A 23,462-nucleotide genomic window follows, 5' to 3' on the forward strand; every position below is an offset into this window, starting at 1 on the left:
ACCCTTTGCATAATCCTGCTCCCCATTAATTTTTTTTTTTTTTTTTTTTTTTTTTTTTNTTTTTCGAGACAGGGTTTCTCTGTGGCTTTGGAGCCTGTCCTGGCACTAGCTCTGTAGACCAGGCTGGTCTCGAACTCACAGAGATCTGCCTGCCTCTGCCTCCCAAGTGCTGGGATTAAAGGCGTGCACCACCATTGCCCGGCTCCCCATTAATTTTTAATACCTAAAATATTCTTCAATAATGCATATATTATTGAAGTTTTGTGTAGGAAAGCAGTCATATGTATTCAAACATATTTCAAAAGAAAATAAAGCATATCTTTCTTAGGTATATACACTTTTTGAACTAAAACCACTCTTGTTGAGGTTTTAATTTTTCCTTTCCTGCTCTTGGTAATCAGTGCCCACTTTTGCTCAAAATAACCAATGACGATTTTGATCACAAAGAACTGCCAGTGTAATTCAGGATATTACCATAAGATGGTGGTGTTTTAAAGGGCAGAGCAATTAACCCCTCAAACTAGTACAGCTTGAAAGGACCACCATTTGTTCGAAAAGTAACAAATAGTGGCTAAGTAAGAATTAGACACCATTTTGGAAAAATTTTAAAATATCAGTACAAAGCCAGCGTCAGCAGTCCCTCTGATCATTGTCTGTGTCTTCTCTTGGTAGCCATCATGAATTGATTTAATTTGGATTTGAGATCTGAACTGAGACCTCCCCAGTCACTCTAACAACCCCTGTCTACCTTCCAAGAGTTCCCTGCCAAATCAAAGTTTGAGTAAACCCAGCCAAGTGTCAGCCTTTCCACTCCCCCAATCCCTGTTGAAAGAGAGGCTTTCCAATAATGAACAGACTCCCTGTCGAGGTGACAGGAGGCATGTGTCCTTTCTAGAACTTTGATTCACATCAGGGATAATGGAAGGGCTTTGGAAGGATGTACTTCACCGAAAACAGAAATATTCTCTGTGCAGAATGATCTCATGCTTTAAACTCGATTCACTTCCCATCCTTAGAAAACATGCATATTATTGATCCATGTGTAAGTTTATTGAATTGAAATTAAATCTATTTAAATGTTACAATAAAATACTAAGAATTTTAGACATGTTCTAAACATATATAATGTTTTAGGTATCAGGTAAATGTATTATCTAATGGAATGCATTATCTAAATACTTCTGAATTTTGAAATTTCTCTTTCATGTTGTATAGGAGTAAATATTTATAATATGTCTGAAATTATGACGAATTTATTCACCAATTTAAGTAAATTTATATAGTCATGTAATTCTTACTTTCTCTGGATAATGTAGGTTTTGTTTCTAAGCTCCATTGAAAAGACAATATAATAAAGTCAAATAGATTACATAGACAGTATTAAAAATAATTAGCATATCTCCAAGTCTATGATATCATCTATCATGTTACTTTAAGAAAACGTAAACATATACATTATTAATTTCTCTTAATGTGAATTATAAGTATAACTTCAGTGCTGAATGTTTCAGTATTATCATCACCCTCATGACTTTTGCCTTGTTTTATGAGTGGAATCCACTTCTTTATAATTTTTTCATTCTAAAATATCAAACATTTGCAAATAAATTTTAAATAAAATTAGTTTTCCATCACTCCATAAAGAGTACAGAAATGCCTTTGAGCCATTACTTTGGCATAATTTCAATGTCTTAAGTTTCAGATATCAGATTAAGAAATTGCAAATCCATCGGCCTGATTTTGTAGTTAAAAATGTCAGAATTTGTTATAATCATACCCACTGTTGAAATATACTGATTTTTTAGGAGGGTACAGAGTTGTTAAAGTTCATTTTGGATTCACTCTATTTCGAGGTCTTGCTTATTAGCTAAAATATTTCAGAAAATATGTCTAAAATTGTTTAAATAACTGTACACTGTTTTCCATAATGACACACACACACACGTCCAGCAATTCATTTTCTCTTCCTTTTTTATCACTTGCCTGGAGGTGCAAGTGATTAATCCTAGCACGTAGGAGACAGAGTCAGATGGCCACCTTGGTCTACTAAATGAGTTTCAGGACAGTCAGAACTGTTACACAGAGAAACTCTCTCTTGAACAGCAAATTACACAAACAAAGAAAGAGTAGCACTTTTTGAAGTTTAGATATACTTTCTGTTAGTAAGTGGATTCTACTATTTTTCTTTTACATTTCTATGTACATGTGGTATGTTTTATGCATGTTCCCATACATATGGATACACACGTGTGTGCAGGTTCATGTAAATACGTGACTTGAATGTAGAGGTCTGACATTGGTATCAGAAATCTTCCTTGACCACTCTCCCTTTCTCCCTTTTACTCATTGGCATAGTCTTTCAATTTAATACAACTCAGGTACATAATCAAGATAGCCAACCTGCTCCAGGAAGCTGCCTGTTTCTTCCTCCTTTGTCTGCAATTAGAGCTGGGCTACCATGACCATGTGGTGATTACACAGATTCTGTGGATGTGACTGCTTTTCTGCGTGTGCAGTAGCTACTATCCACTGAGCCATCTCTCCACTTCCACTGGATTCCACTTCAAGCATCTAGTGTTTAAACTTTTACTCACAAGGGAAAATTTAAATTTTAATCTCTCTATACCTCATGAAAATACTCTTAAGTATTTGGTTCGTAAGACCTCTTCAATATTTTGTGTCATTAATTTAACTGACAATTCTGTCTATGAAAACAGTGTAATTATTTCCTAAAGAAACCATATTTCATCACTGTATTGTTTTCAATTGATATTATATGTTACAGGCCTATTATTGATTTTAAATAACTCATATTGTTTTATTGTTTGCATATCAGAAATCCATAATTGGCTAAAATTAAGTGAATACCCATGTGCCCTATGGTTTCTCCAGGCAAATATATACTTCCGGGTCTTTTCGGCTTCTACAGACTGATTTGTAGTCAGACCTTGGCCTATGCTCCTTTTACTCTACCTTCAAAATTGATTTTTTTTTCACACACTGCTTTCTTTCTCATTCTCTTTCTTGTATATTTCTGGCTCTCTTTAAGATCACAGTCTTTCTGAAAATTAATAAATTGGCATGAGATTGGTATGTAATTCAGCCTAGAAAATAATGACATCTTCATGTGTTATCATTTGCCATTTCTATGACTTCAGTGTATTGTTAGTGCTTTTTAAACTGAAATATTCTTGTCTGTGCAATAGAAGCATAAATAAGGATGTTTTAACAGTCTCTAGAGAAAGACTGTCATCTTGTACTAAAATCAGCATTAAAGTTCATAGAGAGTCAGCTATTACATGGTTGACATTTCTAAACCATGAAAATAAGGGCTCTGCCATCCAGAAAAAGTCATACAAGAACAGGTGTGTGTGTGTGTGTGTGTGTGTATGTGTGTGTTTATGTGCAAAAAAAATCAAATAAACAGAAGATACAGAAATAAGCAAGAAAAAATTATGGCAAAAAGGGAATCAAAATCAGTTTGCAGAAATCGGAGATATCATGCCAGATATTTGTATTATCATTAAGATATGTATAAAATAGCAATATTTCCAATATAAAACACATTTATAACACAGCTTGTCACAGTATGTCACTTTTTGAAAATGAAGCTAAAAGGTACTTTCCCATATTTTCCTTTTGTTACTAATTATTTGGAGATGGAATATTATGCACTTAAACATCTTTTAAAATTAGGAAAGAAACTACACAGTGGAAAACGTGAGTCATATGAGCACTCATTTGAAGTGACATCATACATAGCTCATGCACTGTGGAGGTAGGACACTGCTGTTTCAGAGGCCTCAGGTAAGAGTGTGTTTCTATTTCAGACTTCATAGATGGCCACAGTGAGGTCACAGTGCAGAAACACTCTAGGCCAACTGTGTGATACGTGGAATTTCTAGAATGGTTGTTGTAAAGATGGGTGGCCTGAGGCTATGGCCATGGATTTAATCAAACAAGCACGTTCAATTAATTTTGATGTGCTAAAAGACATTTGACTACTGAAAACTCATGAATTTTATAATGAGACCTAAAGTAGAGCAATTGGAACTATTGCTTGGAAATATTTATTCTGAAAATATTTTTCTTAGCTAAGAGAAAAATTTTCTTATGATTTGGCATTTGTGTAAAAAAAAATCACAAAATTGAAGAAGATCCCTTCACATTAAGGATCTCTCATATAAATAACAATCCTCATAATAACTGAAACACTGATGAGAGATTAATATAGCTCTTGGTAACAATAACTTACATGAAGATTGTTGTAAATTTCCACCTCATTACTCAGGACTACAACAGCTATGCATAAAAGTCTCTCTGGTGTTTCTACTCAGATGACGGTAGTTTTGTTTCCCAAACTTACCTTTTCTAATTTTAGATGCATTGCAGTATGGGACTTCCAAAATAAAACTTTGAGGACTTTGATTGATGAGATGTGCCAGGCATTTGACTTAATACTGTACTTGATTAAGAAACATTTATATTGGAGTTTTAGAGAAAGAAAAAGAAAGAGACAAGTGTTATGTTCTATCACAAAATTTGAAAGTAAAAATTAAAACAAATAAGAAAATATATGCTTATTTTATAAGGCTGTAAATACTCATACACCATATACCTTTTTGTTCTTGGGATTTTTTTTCTCTTCAACTATTTTGTTTTGAAATCAAATATTTTACGTACCAGCATCATTTCCGATGAATTTTAATTATTCTCCTATAATTAAAATTTTTCTATGAACTGAATAGTGTTTGTGATATGTCACTGTGTACTCTTAAACATGAATTTTACTTAAGACAGTTTCAATGTTTGAATAGCACTCACCATTTTATATACTTTCATTTGCTACATTTACTATCTAAGCTCTAAAGAGAAAAGTTTTCTGTATTTCTTTGGTGCATCTACCTAAGTTTGTTACCGTGGAAGGTGGGTAAATGCAATCTGAATTTTTTATATTGTTTCAAATACGTGGTTCAAGTTAGCAGTCCTGACAGGCTTCTAAATACATAACATTTAAATTCACTCAGATTGTAGCTATGGAGTATGTGAGACAGACTGCCAAAATTTTCCTGCACAATCTGCTCTCACTTTTCTTTCCAGATGTCTAACTGCTTCCCACACCAATCCCATATTCCAACAGCACTCGTTCAGGTGACAGTCTTCAAGTAGCTGCTCAGTCTTGCCTGTCTTCTTTCTCTTGAGATACCTTTCACTTGTAGAAAAAAAAAAACTTTTATTATAGGTTGCTTGATTGTATGTATTACATATTAGCATGGTAGTTCTCTGGATATAGAAAATATAAATATATACATAACAGTCTAAAATTGTAGATAGCTATTATTGATTACCATGTTGTGTGTATTAGAAAAATCCTAAAATCTGTTCTCTAACATTAGCCTTCAAGACAATTTAACATCATTAGCTAAAAGTAGTTTTGAAAGAATATTCTCACTATGATAATTATTTTACAGTCTATACATATAAGTGAGAAAGCCAAACTCATGCTATCATAAGCTCAAGTGACAAAAAAAGGAATTCTACTCATTTTTCAAACTTCTCAAGTTAGGACATTCTTCTTCTTCCTTGCTTGAGGTCTCCGATTAGAAATGTATGACAATGTTTCCCAGATTGCAACAGTATGTGTACTGTAGATCTGGGGATCTTCATATTCAACCTACTATATCTTTTATAATATAGATCCTTAAACCTTAATAGCTACATTATGTTTGTTTCTTTTCTCTGAACAACTGTGAACAATATATGTGTACATGGTTAATTTTCTCAATTAATTATTCTCAAGTAAGTGATTTCTAGTAAAATTAAATACATACAGTGCCTTATGCTCAAATGTTAAAAGAATTTAAGTCTCACATTCAAGGAATAAAAAATCTATTAAGCTAAAGGCCGTTAAATATTTAGAGAAAAATAAGTAGTATTTTGATATGGAGAGACATGAAGAATTATATTCTGAGAATTGAAGAGATGAGACAAGGGTAGGGGATCATGTTGCTTTTCATAAGACCTAGGTTGATCCCAGAACCCACACGATCAGTCAACCATATGCAATTCCAGATCCAGGGGATACAGTGCCCTCCCCTTGCCTCTACAGGCACCAGACAAGCAAGTAGTGCACAGAGATATGTGAAAGAAAAATCCCACACACCCCTATTACTTTGTTGCTTTTACATTTATAGAGCAGTCTTACTCTATATTCAAATAAGAAAAAAAGTAGCTACAGTATTAATTGAGACAAAGTATTACTGCCTTTACTTGGCATAGTTTTATCTATTATTAGACTAAATAACATGACAAGGGCAAGCCTTTTCTCCTGATGCTTAATGACAGAATAAACAAGCAATAAGGAGCAAGGGAAAACACGACAGTTTCATCAAAGTTTTTATCATAAAAGGAAAGTAAATTAACATAGTGAACTTACACAATCACCTCACTGAATAACCAAGACAAGAAGCTACAGAATCCAATAAACATAGAAGCAATCTAATACATACTTTTAGGAAGACATTAGTGTCTCTAACTCCCACTTCAAACCAATGCAAAAGCTACATGAAAAGAAATTTGAGGGAAAAGTAACCTTCCCTGCCCGTTCTCCCCATTTGCTTCTATTGGAGTTATCCCAATCACTTCTAGCTCAGTAGCATCATTCTTTATTCCATTAACTTTAATAGGTGTTATACCAATGTTAAGTAATGTGATCATTTTACACTGACTGAGTTGATGAGAAATACCTTCACTCAATTAGTTTCTCAATACTGGAATATTTTGGAACAAAGACGAGATAGGCAATCTGAAAATCTTAAGCTTAAAATTAGATCAAAGTTTCTCTGATTTTATACTTCACAAAGTTTAAAAACTTTGGCATGTTATTCTTGAAAAAATGGGAAAAATGTTTTCATTGATTTGCTGAAGGGCAAAAGGATATATGTAGCACATCTTATAAGTGTAATATCTAATAAAATGTGGGTATAATTTTAGAGTAATATTTTGACTTGAACCCCACTGCTTCTAAAGAGGTGATTGCCTGGGTTCACTGCTGGAGGACCCTGCTTTCTAGGCTGTAGCAACTGGAGGCACATCCTATGCCCAAACTCCACCCACTAAAGCACCAGAGACCTGGGAGAAGACTCCCCACACCCCAACCATCTGCCATGTCATCTGTAACCTCAGGAGCCTTGCCTTTGCAATTGGAGAGGGCAGTGTATGTGTTCTCAGCTACAGGGACCTGCTCTCCAGACTCTAGGCCCTGGAGGCACATCTTGTGCCCTACCGCCAGCAATTGAAGCTCCAGAAACCTGGGACCAGCCTTACCAAAACAGCAACCATCCACCACTCGTCTATGACCACCAGAATCCTGGCCCTAACTACAGCTGGTGGAACAAAAACCAAAGTCTTGGCACCTTCTCACTTGGAGAAACCACAGAGCAGCATCAGTGATTAGCTACATAGCCCCACATGAACATGGAGAGACAGTGAGCAAATAATCCATAGGCACTACAGGTATGAATTGGAGGAAGATGTATCCCCTGACGAACAGGCCTCACCTGCATCCATTAGAGAAAATGATGGGTAGATGACATTGCAAGAATATATTCAACAACATAAAGAGAATTATGACACTACCAGAAACTAGTGGTTCTACATCAGCAAGACCTGAAGATCCCAATGCAGATGAAGCAGAAAAATAAAAACCTTAAAAATAACTTTTTGAAGATGATAGAGGCCCTTAAAGAGGAAATAAAAAAAATCTCTTAAAGAAAAGGACAAGACAAACAAAAATTGAAGAAATCAACAAATCCCTTCAAGAAAGCAAAGAAAGCCAAGAAAAAAATTAATCAAAAAAGTGAAAAAAAACTGTTCAAGGCTTGAAAACTGAAACTGAGGAAATAAAGGAAACACAAACTGAGGAAATTATGGATGGAAAATCTGGTAAATGATCAAGAACTACACGTAAAATATAATCAACAGAATACAAAAATGGAAAAGAAAATCTTAGAAATTGAAGATATGATAGAGGAAATAGATTAATAGTAAAAGAAATGTTAAATCCAAAAATCCATAACATAACCTATCCAGGAAATCTGGGATATCATGTAAAGACCAAACCAAATAATAATAGTGATAGAAGAAGAAAAGGAAAGAGGAGGAGGAGAAGAGGAAGAGAAGGAGGAAGAGGAAGAAGAGGAAGAAGAAGAAGAAGAAGAAGAAGAAGAAGAGAAGAGAAAAGAAGAAGAAGAAGAAGAAGAAGAAGAAGAAGAAGAAGAAGAAGAAGAAGAAGAAGAAGAAGAAGAAGAAGAAGAAGAAGAAGAAGAAGAAGAAGAAGAAGAAGAAAGAAGAATCCAGCTTAAAGTCACAGAAGGGCAGAAGGTATATTCAACAAAATCATACAAGAAAACTTTCTAAACCTAATGATGGGCATGACTATTAAAGTACAAGAAGCTTACAGAACATCCAACAGACAGAACCAAAAAAAAAGTATACTCACCACTTTAAAATCAAAACATTAAACATATAGAATAAAGAATATTAAGAAAAGGAAACAGGCCATGTAACATATAAAGGCAGACCTATCAGAATTACACCCAAATTCTCAAATCTAAAAATCTGAAAGCCAGAAGGTCCTGGACAGATTTTCTGCAGACTCTATGAGACCACAGATATTAGCCCAGACCATTATATTCAATAAAACTTTCACAAAACATAGAGGGAGTAAACAAGAAATTCAATAACAAAACCAGATTTAAAGAATATCTATCCATTTTTCTGCAGCATACAAGAAAATCATCTTAACTTCAAAGACAGACATTCCCTCAGAGTAAAGGTTTGGTAAATGATTTTCCAATGAAATATATGTAAGAATTAAACTGGTGAAGTTATCATAATATTGAACAGTAGACTTCAAACTAAAACTAGTCAAAACAGATGAAGAAGGACTTTTCTTATTCATCAAAGGAAAAATCTGTAAAGATAAAATCTCACTCTGAATATCTATGCCTCAAACATAAGAGCACCCACATTTTAAAAGAAAAATTTCTAAAGTTTAAATGACATATCAAACCCTAGATACTACTAGTGGGAGACTTCAACACCTATCTCTTACCCCTGGACAGGACAGCCAGATAGAAACTCAGAATAACTGAAACAACTCTGTACAGTAAAGGAGCATCCAGAGGCATAACCCTCCCAGACTTCTTTGACTACTAAAGAGCTATAGTAATGAAAACAGCTTAGTATTGACACAAAAAGAGAGATGAGCCAGTGAGACTGAGTCAAAGACCCTGATATTATTCTATACACTTATAATCACCAAAGCTAAAATTTTAAAATGGAAAAAAGAAAGCAACCTCAACAAATAGTGATGGCATAATTGAATATTGGAAGGTAGAAAAATACTGATATATCCAAATCTATTGCCAAGCACAAAATTCAAGTCCAAATGGATCAAAGACCAAACACAAATCAAGCCCACCAAACCTTATAGAAGAAAAAGTGGGAAGTAACCATGACTGCATTGGCAAAAGAGATAACTTTCTGAATATAACACCAGTAGCCCAGAAACTGAGATTGACAATTAATAAATGGGACCTCCTGAGACTGAGAAGCTTCTGTAAAGTAGAGGACAGTGTCAACAAGGCAATATGGCAGCCTACAGATTGGGAAAAGATCTGACTCCTACAATCTTTCCTCTGCCTTCTTCTATATGGTTCCTTGATCTCCAAGAGTTACGAACTGATGGAGATTTCCAAATTATACTCTCTGTGCATAATGTGGATCTCCGCATCCATTCCCATCTTCTTCCAGAGGAAGTCCATCTAATTATGGTTGTACATGGCACTGATCTATGAGTATAGCAAAATATTATTAGGAGTCACACTAGTGTTTTTTTTATCCTCTTATATTTGTTTCCTTCCTAAGTCTCTGAACTACCTAGTCTCTGGTTCTTGGACATCCAGGCAGTGTTGATTATGTAGTCCCTATAATACTGTCTCAAATTAAAACCAAACAGTAGCTTGTCACTCTCACGAGTTCACCCTCCTGTGTTAAGTCTGATTCATATTTGTAGGAAACTTCAATGTTCCTAATATCCGCATTGCCCTTTCTTGTTTCTGGAAGCTTCTGCCCAATGTAAACAATGCTTTACTCTAATATTTTCTTTCATGGACCTAAGTCTTTTCAGAACTAACTACAAATGCTCACCTTTCTTTTTTCTCTACTGTGGATGGAAGCAAACCACTCATTGTCGGAACAAGACTATTGTCTTGAGAGGAAAACCTATTTAAGCTAGGGGGGTATGGAAGTTAAATACTAGAATTGGCTAATGTCCTATACTGTAAGCAAACCCCTACAACAGCCATTTGCTTAATCTTGACTTACAGACAACTTTTTATGTAATATTTTTAACTTGAGAAAATTGAACGTATTAATTTCCAAAGCTGAAATGATGAGTTATTCTAAAATAACAATTAGTTTTACCATTTAAATACCTGTGGGCACAGCTTCTAGATAAGTGACAATATTTATCTCCTGTATACTTTTGTAAAAATTAAAATAAGAAAATTAAAGGTTTTCAGCAGTCACTATAATCTATGGTTTCAGTCCAATGTTCTAAACATCTGCTCTCTTTGAAAAAAAATTACTAAAATCCTAACAAATTCTTTAAGGTGACATTTTCCTCACAAAATAAAAAAAAATATAGTATCTAACTTATAGTTTCAGAAGTATATATCTTAAATTTATTTTTAAGTCTAGAAAAAGAAAAGTTGATCTTAAAGAAACATTAGAAAGGTTAAAACTTACAAAAATTTTGATAAAGTACTATTATATTGACAAAGTTGACTTAAGTAATAGGTTCTCCCCCAAAATTATTAGATGACATTTTCTTGATATAAAATTTATTTTATATCATAAGTTCCTCAGGTAAAACCTATAATGGTAATCAAGATTATCATCCCAATTTTGTAATTCTTCAAATAATTATCAATTGAAGAGTATGGAAGAAAAAAACACATCCAATTTCCATTTCTTTTTCCTGCTTGGACATTTAAAGGAGAACTTTTAAAGAGTAGCTTCTTTCTTTCAAGTTAGAAATAATAATATCAAACCGGCATCCTGATTTTTTGTGATTTCCTCTTGTAAATGGTGCCTCTGAAGCACTGCCAGAATTATTATAATTTAGCTATTTTCACATCTATTGGATATTAAAAATGGTATATATGTTTTTTATCATGGTAACTCTTCATATATAACTAAGAAAATTAAATATCAAACAGTAAAATTGACCCTGGAAGATTTTTATTATCCTGTCTGCTCATCAAAGAAAATGTTCTAGGTAGTAAATCAATGTATGCTGGAGATGTTTATTTATATTTTACTGTAATACAATGGACCCCAACAAATAAGAGAAGAGACAGTTACAAACAAGAGATGTTTGAAATTTTTGTTTTGTTTTGTGTTTTGTTTTTAGTACGGGAGCTTTGTCATACTTGGCAAGTACTAACTACCTCATTGAGCCATTTCTCCTGAACTTATTTTGGGAAGTATATATTAAGAAAATATATACTTTTCTTAAACTCCTGCTTCCATTCTAGAGTGCTGGGATTGCAGGTATCTGTATTATGTCTACTTCAATTAGGTATTTATGAAGGATTGATTAATATACAGAATTCTAATATAAAACAGTCACTTCAATTTTCTCAATGACAAACATAATTAACATATCTTAGTGTGTTTTATGTTGCTATAATAAAATTTCAGAGGATACTATATCTGCTTTGAACTCCAAGTAATTTCTTCATGAAAAGTATGAGCCTTCATAAACCTACTCAATATTTGTTAAAGCTCTCTCATCTCAAACCTTGACCTTTATAATAAAACTTTCTATATCACAAGAACCTGTAGTGAGTCTTTAGAATCAAACTCTACCTTGGATTTTATCTGGTGCCTATAGTGATTTTTATACTTACATTATTTAAAAATTTGTCTTAACAGATATTCTGTGCTTATATTATCTTATTTACTGTTTATTGCCATCCTGTAACATATTTAGTTTTATGTTCAAATTGGGTGATATTTCTCTGTATAACAAACCAAAAATTAAAAGAAATGCACAGCCAATTACAATGGGAAACCAAGTGGCTTCCTAATATTTCTCAGAACCTAGAGAGACACGGAGGTATATAGTTCAGACACCCCTCTAAGAAAGAATGAGATGAGTGGGATGGTTATCTTCATCCTTTAAGACAAGATTATATGATTCATGGATGGTCTTCTACAATGAACTTTTTTTTTTTTGGTAAGGTGCATGGACCCTTATTCTTGTCTGTGCTTCTCCTAATAAATTCAGATTTGAAGTCATCTGATGGCATATAGGTCCATTCTAACTCCTGTACATGTTCTAATTATATTCATGCTTAGAGCTTATTTTTTTATTTTATTTCTTTGGGTTATATTGATGAAAAAACATATTTCTAATACTAACTCATTTCAGCCTGTCCTCATTCCCCCAAGGACACAGCAGTCAAGTTGAGTACATGAGTGATGCCTAAAACAATTGGCATGGTTAAAGATGGAAGTTACCTGCTTAGGACACAAATGATCCTAAGAACCCATTAAATGCTTTGCAAGGCTCCTGGGTACAAAGTGGGGAACCATCAACCAACATTGGCATTAGTGTTGGATTGAGAAAAAAATTTAGCTGAAAAAAAAAAATCCCTCATCAGTATGATAATATAGGGATTTGAAAGACACAGACAGCACAACAAAAAATGAGATATATTGGTAATTATTTAGTAGTGCTGCCACAATTTTTAGAGACTACAAAAAAGGACAATTTCTTCCTATTAATACCTTGTGAGTCATGGGGGTCCTTAAGAAAAGCAACTTCTACCATGATATCTGCCTCCATTTCCACCCCTGTGCTCTTGATAATTGAATGCAATTATTTAAATTGTGAACTCAGTATAGAATAGATATTTTCTTTTTAAGGAAAATCATGCATACAATGCATTGTAATGTTATAATGGAAAAAGGTTCTACAAAATGGATCAAGTAGACTAAAACATACAACTGATAAAGAATAAATCCATTGAGTTTCAGATACCTGATTAATTAATTTTACCAAAAAGAGATTTTGACTCATTTTGAACTCAAATAGACCAACCAATAGGAATGACTTAACTTTTACTCTTTGGCAATGTGCCAAACTGTGGTAGTTTTGAAACATTGTATCAGTTTAGTGCTCTAGAGGAAGTGAGGATTAAGCACATACCTTACCTCTGACATAAGAGTGTAAGGGACTGCTATGCAAATCCATTCACATAGACAGGATGCGAATAAGGTACCATAAACACTACAAAAAAAAAAAAAGCTGGCAATATTACCTTATTTGCAAAACCCAATGAAAGGTTTTCATGTGGAACCCTCTCAAATTTCACCCTACTCATCTCTGTTATTGGCTTTTGTATATATCTTTTATAAACCCAAACTTTATATATCCGTTATAAACCTGACTGTGAGTCTAATAGCTCTCTTTTTGTTAGTTGAGTAATTATAATATATCATTGAAAGCCACCGAGCTTATGGGAACAAGAAAATTTGTACCAAAGCAGTCTGCTCTAAAGGATTTCATGGGAACTCCCCCCAAATTACAGCTGACAGCTAAAGTGAGAACAGTTTTCTGGGTAATATTATCTCATTCTCTGCAGTTTGTCTAGTTCATTTGAAAGGGGATAATTTTAGGTTGTAGACCTTAATACCTTACCAAAGATGCTGGGGATCTGTGCACACTCACTGCCCTATTGGCTGAGTTTTGAAGAAAATCAGAAGTAGATTGGCTGAAATAAAAGTCTGAAAAAAATCCTAGAGTGAGGAAATTGCAAAGCTTTGACTGTAACAACAGATGGTAGAGATTGAAAAATATCAGTGGTTGTAGTCATGCTAGAGTGGGTATATTTTGGAAGGCCCCAGTACTCATTGAGTATTTTATGGACTTTATGGGAAGTCCAGATAGTTTTCAGTTTATCAGTGCCATTATGGGAATACTTTTAAGTGTTTCATTGTAATTACTAAGTCCTCGGTAGCATTCCCACTGAAAGAAAAGTCAGGGTGTTGTACTCCACATCCCAGCAGAAAGAATTATATATAATCACTAAGGAGAATGCAAGGCTCTATAGATAATGAATTCCATTCTTCAAAACTCTTCGCTAAGCCAAGTATGGTAGTATAAGTGTCATCACAGCACTTGTGAGTTTAGGCCTGCATAATGGTAAGTTAGGGTCATCATGGCCTTTGTCTCCAAGCAAAAAAACTAGTGAATGTATACAATAACTAATATGGAAACTAGCTTTATTTGGATGAGAACTATAATAAGACAAAGCTGTAGTATTTCCAGTTTATTATTCATATATCAACCTGGAGGCATCTAAGGTTGTTGTGTTAGTTACCATTTTATTGGTGTGTTAAAATATCACTTTTCTTTAATTTTACTATGATTTCAGAGGGTCAAAGTCCATGAAAGCAATGTGAAGGCATGGCTGCAGAAAGAGCTGAGTGCTCTGCTCACGCTTTATCCCAAAAGAAGACAGAGAGAGAACTCACCAGGAATGATACAAGCTTTTTGACACCTCAAAGTTCTCCCTCAGGTATACCCCTCTACTAAAGCCACACATCCTAATCCTTCAAAGACAATTCCACCAACTGCAGATCAGGTATTCAAGCATATGAGCCTATCCATAGGGCCTTTCTCATCTAAACAACAACAGCTTCGTAAGACACACTTTGCACCATGCAATTACTGTAAAAGCAACAAAATGTCTGTTCACTAATAGGCAGATTTTTTTAAATCTTTAGAACCATACAAGATGTTAGTGTCTTTTTCGAATCAGAATGCTTACAAGGAGCTAGAACTAAACTCTTGTGTAGGGCTCCACACAGGAGAAGCAGATGCCTATTAGTTGAGCCCTTTCAAATAACAAATTTCTTCAAAGAAAATTAGTGACTATTCAACTGAGCACAAGGAGAACAAAATTTATAAATAAAGACTTATAAGTGTGTCTCAAGGGCACTAGACCATATGAAATAATCTACATGGCATTCCTCAATCAGGTCACTTTGATGTCTAATGTCATGTGATTTTTCTGGGGAGACCTGATCGGATGTCTACTTACCTTACAAAGCATAGTTTGTAATCTAGAGAACCTTGATGACACAAGGACTGGGGAAGATCCTTACAGGAGAGGGTTCACTCACAGCAGGAAGAAGGGCTCAAAAGCAGCTTTACCAATACAAAACCAGCTGATGCAGGAAGACAACTGACAAAGCTGGAATTCTTGATGCTCCCTACCAACGTAGCTTCATGTCATGAGCCATTTCCCCCCTAAAAATCATTACAGGAACCATCACCCTGGGGAGTCTGCAGGGAACCTCACACCCATAATTATGTTCTATTGACAAAATCTGCCCCACACCCAATTAACTGTTAATCTGTTAGCAGAACACGCCTCACATTCCAGCTATCCAGGGAACCAGGTGTGGCAAGTCGTGACTTCTTGGCCTACCTGTCCAAATGTAACCTCTTGGCTTACTTGACCTGCAACACGCGGCAAGAATCCAGTTTCCCTGCCCCCCAAAGTCCTCATCCCGGGCCTATATAAGCAGCAACCATGACCCTAATAAACGGAGGCTTAGACAAATCTGCTTTGCCTCCTTCTTCTGTCCTAGCTCATTCCCTTCCAGGTAGCGCCCCTCTGAGACCCTGGAATAACTAGCTGCAGGGTGGGTTACAACCCCTAGACTAGTGACTCACCCAAGGCGGCAACAGCTTCATTGCACTCCTCTTGCCCAACTAGTGTTGATGTCTCATATAACGTCGATCCGGGCCTTGCATATCCAGTTATTTTCTGAGTACCCTGCTTCTTGTAAATCTCATGACCTTTCCTGATACCGGCAAGATTTATTACCTTTTGAGTTGTATGAGCCTCCAATCTCTCTCTAGAAGTGAAGGATTAAATTTGGAAAAATATATAATTATAAATTAACTGTGTAAGAGATCCACTAAGACTTGCTGAAATGACAATAAAATGATTCCTAATGACATAGTTATTTACCTATAGAGAAGAGCACAACTGCACCCACAGCAGAGATTTACCTCTAGTAGATAATAATTTACAAATAGATTTACATGTGGATAATGTGTGAAGAGGGAGACACTTTGGAGTACTCAGCCCTAAATGCGGTATCTTTATCAAATTCTTCACCACAAAGGCTTGAAAAATGATGTAGAAGAGAAGTCAGACACAATTTTTAAAATTGAAAATAGATTATTCTCTCATACAATACAACTGCTTCAACTCCCTCTACTACTCCCAGTTGCCCCTTTCCCACCTCTGTTGGTCTCGGGATTCACTCTGTGTCCCATCAGAAAAGAGCAGGTTTCCAAGAGAAAACAACTAAATATATATTAAAAAAGAATAAAACAAAACAAAATGAAACAAAAGCCCTCAAACTGATCGGGACAAGGCAACCCAAAGGAGGAAAAGAGTCCCAAGAGAAATCAAGAGACATACCTGTTTCCACAGTTAGAAGGCAGATATATTTTAAGTGCTATAAGTGGTGGATGACTTCAAGGAAACAATATTTTTCAGATAGGACAGAATTGGTACATATTGATGTGGGATTCCCCCCTGTATGCTGTGAATGCCACTGGTGAATAAAGAAACTGCTTTGAGCCTATAGCAGAGCAGGGCAGAATAGAGGTAGGTGAGAAAAACTAAACTGAATGCTTGGGGGAAGAAGGTGTTGTAAAGAGAGGCTGTGTAATTACTCCAGAGAGAGCTACAAGAACTTTAGCCAGTAAGCCACAGCCAAGTGGCAATGCACAGATGGATACAAATGGGTTAAATTAAGGTGTAAGAGTTAGCCAATAAGAAGCTAGAGCTAATGGGCCAAGCAGTAATTTAATTAATACAGTATCTGTGTAGTTATTTCAGGGCTGAGCAGCCTGGAACAAATAAGCTGCCTCTTTCTACAACAACATATTGCTGGGAACCTTGATCCAGAGGATTCCATGACCTGGGACAAATACATGAAGTTGGCACAACTAAGAAACTGTAGCCACCTGTTGTTCAACAAGGGGTCCTGGATAGCCTTAGCTCTTTTTAATTATTCAATTTAATGGTTTGCCTGAATAATTTTATAATAAGAATTGTTCTTTTAGATTTCTAAAAATAGTTAAAACAATTACCAGTTTTTTTTTTTTTCCCTTGTCTCTTTCCCCTTCCATCCCCCAACTTTCCCAATTGGTAACATTTACAAATTTGAACTAAGGCTCTGATGTTGGAATCATAAGTATCGTTCCAAGCCACAAAAGAAGTCGACACCTACAGGTAGAATAGCATGCCCACTTGGCAGCATTTGAAGTTACAGGGTGAAAGACAGTTTTGTCTCTAGTGGTTAATATTTACATCCCATAAGATCTGAGTTCTCACAATCAACTGAGCAGTTAAAGCTGGATCAATTCATTCTACTTTTTGTGCTACTTGGGAATGCACCAAGTTTTTCCATTTATCCTATAGGCAACCTAACTTGGAAACTTACTATCAATACTTGGTTGTACTTATCCCTTCTTCTCATATCCTGCTCCCCTCAACTTCTTACAATATTAGCATAGCTAATGGAAATGAAGGAAGTATGGATTTTCATAATTTTGCTTTCCTCCTTGTTTCTAGACTGTTCTCACTAACTCCTGATATCATCTATTTAATAAGATTTCTCCAAGACTCTTATGATTAAAGTCATTCTTCCAGAACATTTATGCAAATATGTAATATTAAACTTGATGAGTTACTGTGACTCTTAAGGCTAGTTACATGATGTGTTGGAGAGGCAACATCCTCTTCTTAAGAAGCCTGTTTTCACAGCCATACTTGAAACATCAAAGCTTTAGGAACTAAATCAGGTCCACTGCATATTTTTTTTAACAACATTCCCTCTGACTCAATCAGAGGAGAGTCATCACTGGGAAGTTTTCCTTTTGTAAAAGCTGGCAGGAAGGAGGCAGAGTCAGAGGGAAGCCATGGAGCCACCACGGGAGACAGACGTGCTGAAACTTTACTGGTAGGCCATGATCTCATGGTGATATACAGATTAACAGAAATGGGTTAAATTAATATGTAAAAGAGTTAGCCAAAAAAAAGAAGATAGAGCTAATGGGCCAAGCAATGATTTAAATTAATACAGTTTTTGTGTGCTTATCTAGGGGTGAAGTGACTAGGAACAAACTAGTGCCCTCCAAGCAATATTCATACATTTTGAGAAGTTTTCACAGCACAGGTTTATATATCATTCCTCAATTACACCTCATTTACCTCTGGCTCTCTCCACACTCCCTTCCTTAACCCTGTTTCTTCTCCCCTTTCCCACCTCATACTCTCATTTGCGTCTCCTACCAACCTAAGTTCATCTATAAAATCTAACTTATTATCCCCTCCCAAGGATATCTATGTCTTCCCCTATTTCCTTCCTCCATACATAGTCCTCCCTAGGTCTATGAATTATAGGTCCGTTATCATTCATATAATGCCTGATATCCACACATAAACACACAATGCATTTAGTTTTATGGTATGGATTACCTTTCTCAGACTGAATGTTTTCTAGCTTGACTTATTTGCCTACAAATTTAATGATTTTTTTTAAACAGCTAAGTAATAATCCATTGTGTAAATGTACCACATTTTCTTAAATCATTTTTCTATTGATGGATATCTTGATTGTTTCCAGTTTTGGGCTATGACAAATAAAGCAACAAGCAAAACAGAACTTTAACCATAAACCATTTGACAAAATCCTGAACACCTGGCATGTTAAACCCCCTTTTGTTTTGCTAATATATTTTCCTTAATTTAAGTAAGTTTTATGTATGATTCTGTTGAAGATCTGCTCTTTGTCTTTGATCACAATAGTGTTTGCAAAGCACTTAATTTGACATAGGGCCATAGGAAACCTGGATGCATTAATATGACCATTAACTATGACTTCTAGAGTTAGAAGCAAAAACTGAATGAATTCATTTAAAATGTAAGAAGGAATTGATCAAAGTTATGATAAGGACTCGTGAAAACTAAGATTGCTTAAGGTTTAAAAGAAAGGCATGTTTATTATTCAGTGGTGAATTATGCTTACTATTTCAAAATAAGTTGAAATCTCTAATTTTATAAATCCACAAACTTTTGGTTTTTCATATGAGATGTAGGTAATTAAATTTTTTTTTGTATAACACATTAACTCTTCTAGGGTAATAGGATGATTTATTATTTATTTTGCTTTTAATTTAAATTCCTGGTTTGTTTTACTATATATAAATTGATATGACTGTATCATTTATCACACAAATTGGATGTTAATAATGCATTTCAATGCTACTTCAAGAGTTTAAATAATATATTAGAAAATTAATTTTGAATATTAAAAACTAGGAATAAAACTTAGAACTTTGCAGGATAATATTTATTTTCAAACATTCTGCATATTGTTTACAATTTTTAATTGTACTTTTTGGCAGAGCAATTTCTTATTAAAAGACTGAATATAATATGCAGTAAAGCCATTAGATGCAAATATCCAGAAAGTAAAATGCTTTTAAAACTGTCATAATTTTATCTGGAATATTATCAATTTACACATTGCAATTTTATTTAAATTGTCATTTTAAATTAATTTTTCTTTCTTAGCAGCAGAAAAAGCCCAGAAACCATTGTCAACATTACATCAACATTCCTACCATTGGGAGAAACATGAAAATTATAAAATATATAGTTTCATCTCTGGCATCCTCTCATCAAATTCCAACAGCAACCACCATATCTGTAGTAATAAAATATTTTCAGATACAGTGATATAGCCATTATCATATATTTACTAAGGAAGAAGAGGTTCCCATGTCTAAGATACACTTTATTAAACGTAAGCTGTAAATACAGGAGCTCTTTTACAAGTCAGAAATATAAACTTTCTGAATTTATAAAGCTTGTTCAGTATTTATAAAGAAATGCAAATTTTCATTCACAACCTAATAAATATTATAATGGGAATAATAATTGGAAAAAGTGGGATGGGATTTCAGAAGAGATGAGTAGAAGAAACTGTAAAAACTACATTTTATTAAAAATAAATATTTCCTTCAATAGAGTAGAATAGAATATCATTTAATGATAGCAGAAACAAAAGTATTTCATCATAGAAATTTTGTATAATTTATTTTTAGAGGTCAGTTGTAAACATCTCAAACGATTGCAATAAAGAAAGATTGCTCATTTATACAAGCAATGTAAGGAAATCAATACCAAAAAGTAAGTATCGTGGTGCAACACTGTTTTAAAGTAGATCGGTTTCCCATGTTCTTGGGGATGACATCACAACCATGCTCATTTCATAACTGGGTATAAAGAAACTAATGAGTGCTTAAAGTTGGAAGGGAGACATATTGGAGGAAGAAGAAACAGGGCAGATATGATCATAGTCATACGCATGTATAATATATTCAGGAATTCATAAAATATTAAAAATAATAAAATTAAAATTATTTCTATTAATGTTAAAGATAAAATTATTTCTTCTAAAGTTAGAATTATTTCTTCTAAACTATTAGATTTCCATATTATACAGTTGAATGATAGATCTGCATTTTAAACAGTCTACTATTTTGCAGATGACCCATGTTTATTCTTAGCACACACATTGTTTGAATGAAAACTGAGTATAACTCCAGCTACAGGGCTCATGTACCCTATACATGAACATAACCTTACAGAGACAAACATGTTTAAACATAGTTAAACACTTGGAAGCTTATTAAATGTAAGAATCATCAATATAATTCATACTTATATGAACATTTATATGCATAACTGATTTTCAAAGTGGTTGCACAAGTTTTCATTCCCTCCAGAAATGGATGAATGTTCCCCTTACTCCACATCCTCTCCAGCATTAGCTATGATTAGTGTTTTTGATTTCAGCCATCTGACAGGTATAAGATGGTATCCCAAAGTTGTTTTGATTTGCATTTCCCTGATAGCTAAGCAAGCTGGATGTGTTGCTAAGTATCTTTTGACCATTTGAAATTTTTCTGTTGAGAAATCTCTGTTTAGTTCAGTACACCATTTTAATTGGATTATTAAGAATTTTAATGTCTAGTTTCTTAAATTCTTTATATATTTTAGAGATCAGTCCTTTGTCTGATGTGGCGTTGGTGGAGATCTTCTCCCATTCATTAGGTTGCCTTTTTGTCTTATTGACTATGTTCTTTGCTTTACAGAAACTACTCAGTTTCAGGAGGTCCCAGTTATTCATTATTGCTTTTACTGTCTGTTTCTTTTGGCAGATATTGTAAAGGTTTCCAAACACCAGTTTGCCATGCTTGCTAAACATGTGATTCTTTAGGTTTGTCTTTATTGATTCTGAGCATCTCCTTCCTTGCAGTGATCTTCAGAGCTGTTCCCAACTAAACACTGCACAGAAAAAACACAAGCTCAGGGTCTTTTCTATTCAGTGTAGAACTGAAGAGGCAGAGCTGGCAATCACTATCAGACAAGAAATAAAGAGTAAATGATGACCTCTACTGACTTACAAATGTTCACGTGATACCATTTCATTAACTTTAAAACCCCTAGAGTGTCTCAAGAAGAGTAAGAGTATAATTCTGAGAATCAAAATTACCTAAGAATTATCATTTTCAGAATAAGTGATGTGGGGAGTTAAGCCTTTTGCGTCCAAAATAAGTAATATGGTGTCTACTATGCAACATAAGATCAATATTTATAATGAACAATAACAATAGTTATGGCCTTACCATCTGTTGGTCTACAGAGCTAGTTCCAGAACAGGCTCCAAAGCCAGAGAGAAACCCTGTCTCGAAAAAAATAAAAACAACAACAACAACAAAAAGACAGAATTAGTTTTTATTAGCCTCATTAATGAATAAAGTTGTTATAGTCAAATATTTATTTCAAATATGTTAAGCCCATCAAAGCTTACTAAATGAATTTCAAGTACATTTTCTGTTTTCTTTCTTTCTTTCTTTCTTTCTTTCTTTCTTCCTTCCTTCCTTTCTTTCTTTTCTTTTCTTTTTCTTTTTTTTTTTTGCCGGTTATACTAAATCATAGATATATCATAGAGCAAGACTAAGAAATGGTAAATTAGGTCTTTCATTTTCAAAGTCTGAATTTGACATCGGTCATCAAGTTATTGGACATTAAGTATATATTTGCACACATTTATACCAACTTATGCCTGTGCCATTTGACAGCTCATACCTTATCCATTTAAAGCAATACAAAAATTAGAAAATTAAGAATAACATATGCTGATTTTTATTTTAATCATATGTTTTGGTAGCAGCATTCTCTAAAGTAGTAACCATCTGGGAGATGAGTCATTTTATACATTTTGTTTTAGTTTTGGAAAAAAATTCTTTCCTGTCACTAACTTCTATACATGAAACATGAATTTTAAGCAGCTGCAAGACTTTGGGTCCAATTACAATAACCAGTATCTTCGGTTTGATAAACAATCTTTTAAGTAAAGAGGCACTTATATTCAAGTATTCTGTCATCAGAATCAAGCTGTAAACTTTGGCTGATAAAGCTCTCAAAATAAGGGGAATGTGTACAGAAACAGTTATTGTTAAAACATTGCTGGCTATCTTATCTCCCTGATGTCAGTTATCACCACAAGTGCAAATAGGTCACTGAAGTTTACATGTTTTCTATTGAAACTATCTCCTCAAGTTCAGGAGACAGGAAACAATGATGACTATATGGACCTTAATGAATACAGAATCATAAAGTTAAGATGACTGAGGTGATAAGCATCAATATATTCACATTTTATTATAGTAAACAATATAATAGCATTCTACTATTTATGGGTGAATAATTTTCAGAATCTTCTCTGATTTCTATTTGCAATGATGTAATTTAGTTGTTTATCAGTCATGGACATTGAAAAGAAGAAAAATAAATATGCTGACTTTGCTTGTGGAAACTTTAAAATGATATACACTAAAGAGTAAAATATGTGGCATTTCATAAAGTTAACTGATTCACAACAGTTCACTATGTATTGACACATGATAATAAAGCTGATGACTTTCAATGTGAATGTTAAGAATAATACATTGACTTGAGTAATATAAAGTAAAAAATGGAATTAGCAAAGAAATTGTGTACAACGGGCTAACTACTCACCATAGAAGAAGAAAATAATATTGCAGTGCCCATTGTGATGATATTTTATTGTGTTGAACTGCTGGAGATAACCTTGTCCTACCAAACAGCAGTGGGGGTTTAGTATCATTTAGATTACACTGCACCCTAATTTTCAAATTATGTACCTACCAATTAGTCCATAGACAGAAATTTAAAAAAGAAATCTAAAAGAAGCAAATACAC

Source organism: Alexandromys fortis, unplaced genomic scaffold, assembly GCF_014885135.2.
Source record: "Alexandromys fortis isolate MF-2015 unplaced genomic scaffold, M_Fortis_MF-2015_v1.1 scaffold_37, whole genome shotgun sequence".
Taxonomy (NCBI): Eukaryota; Metazoa; Chordata; class Mammalia; order Rodentia; family Cricetidae; genus Alexandromys; species Alexandromys fortis.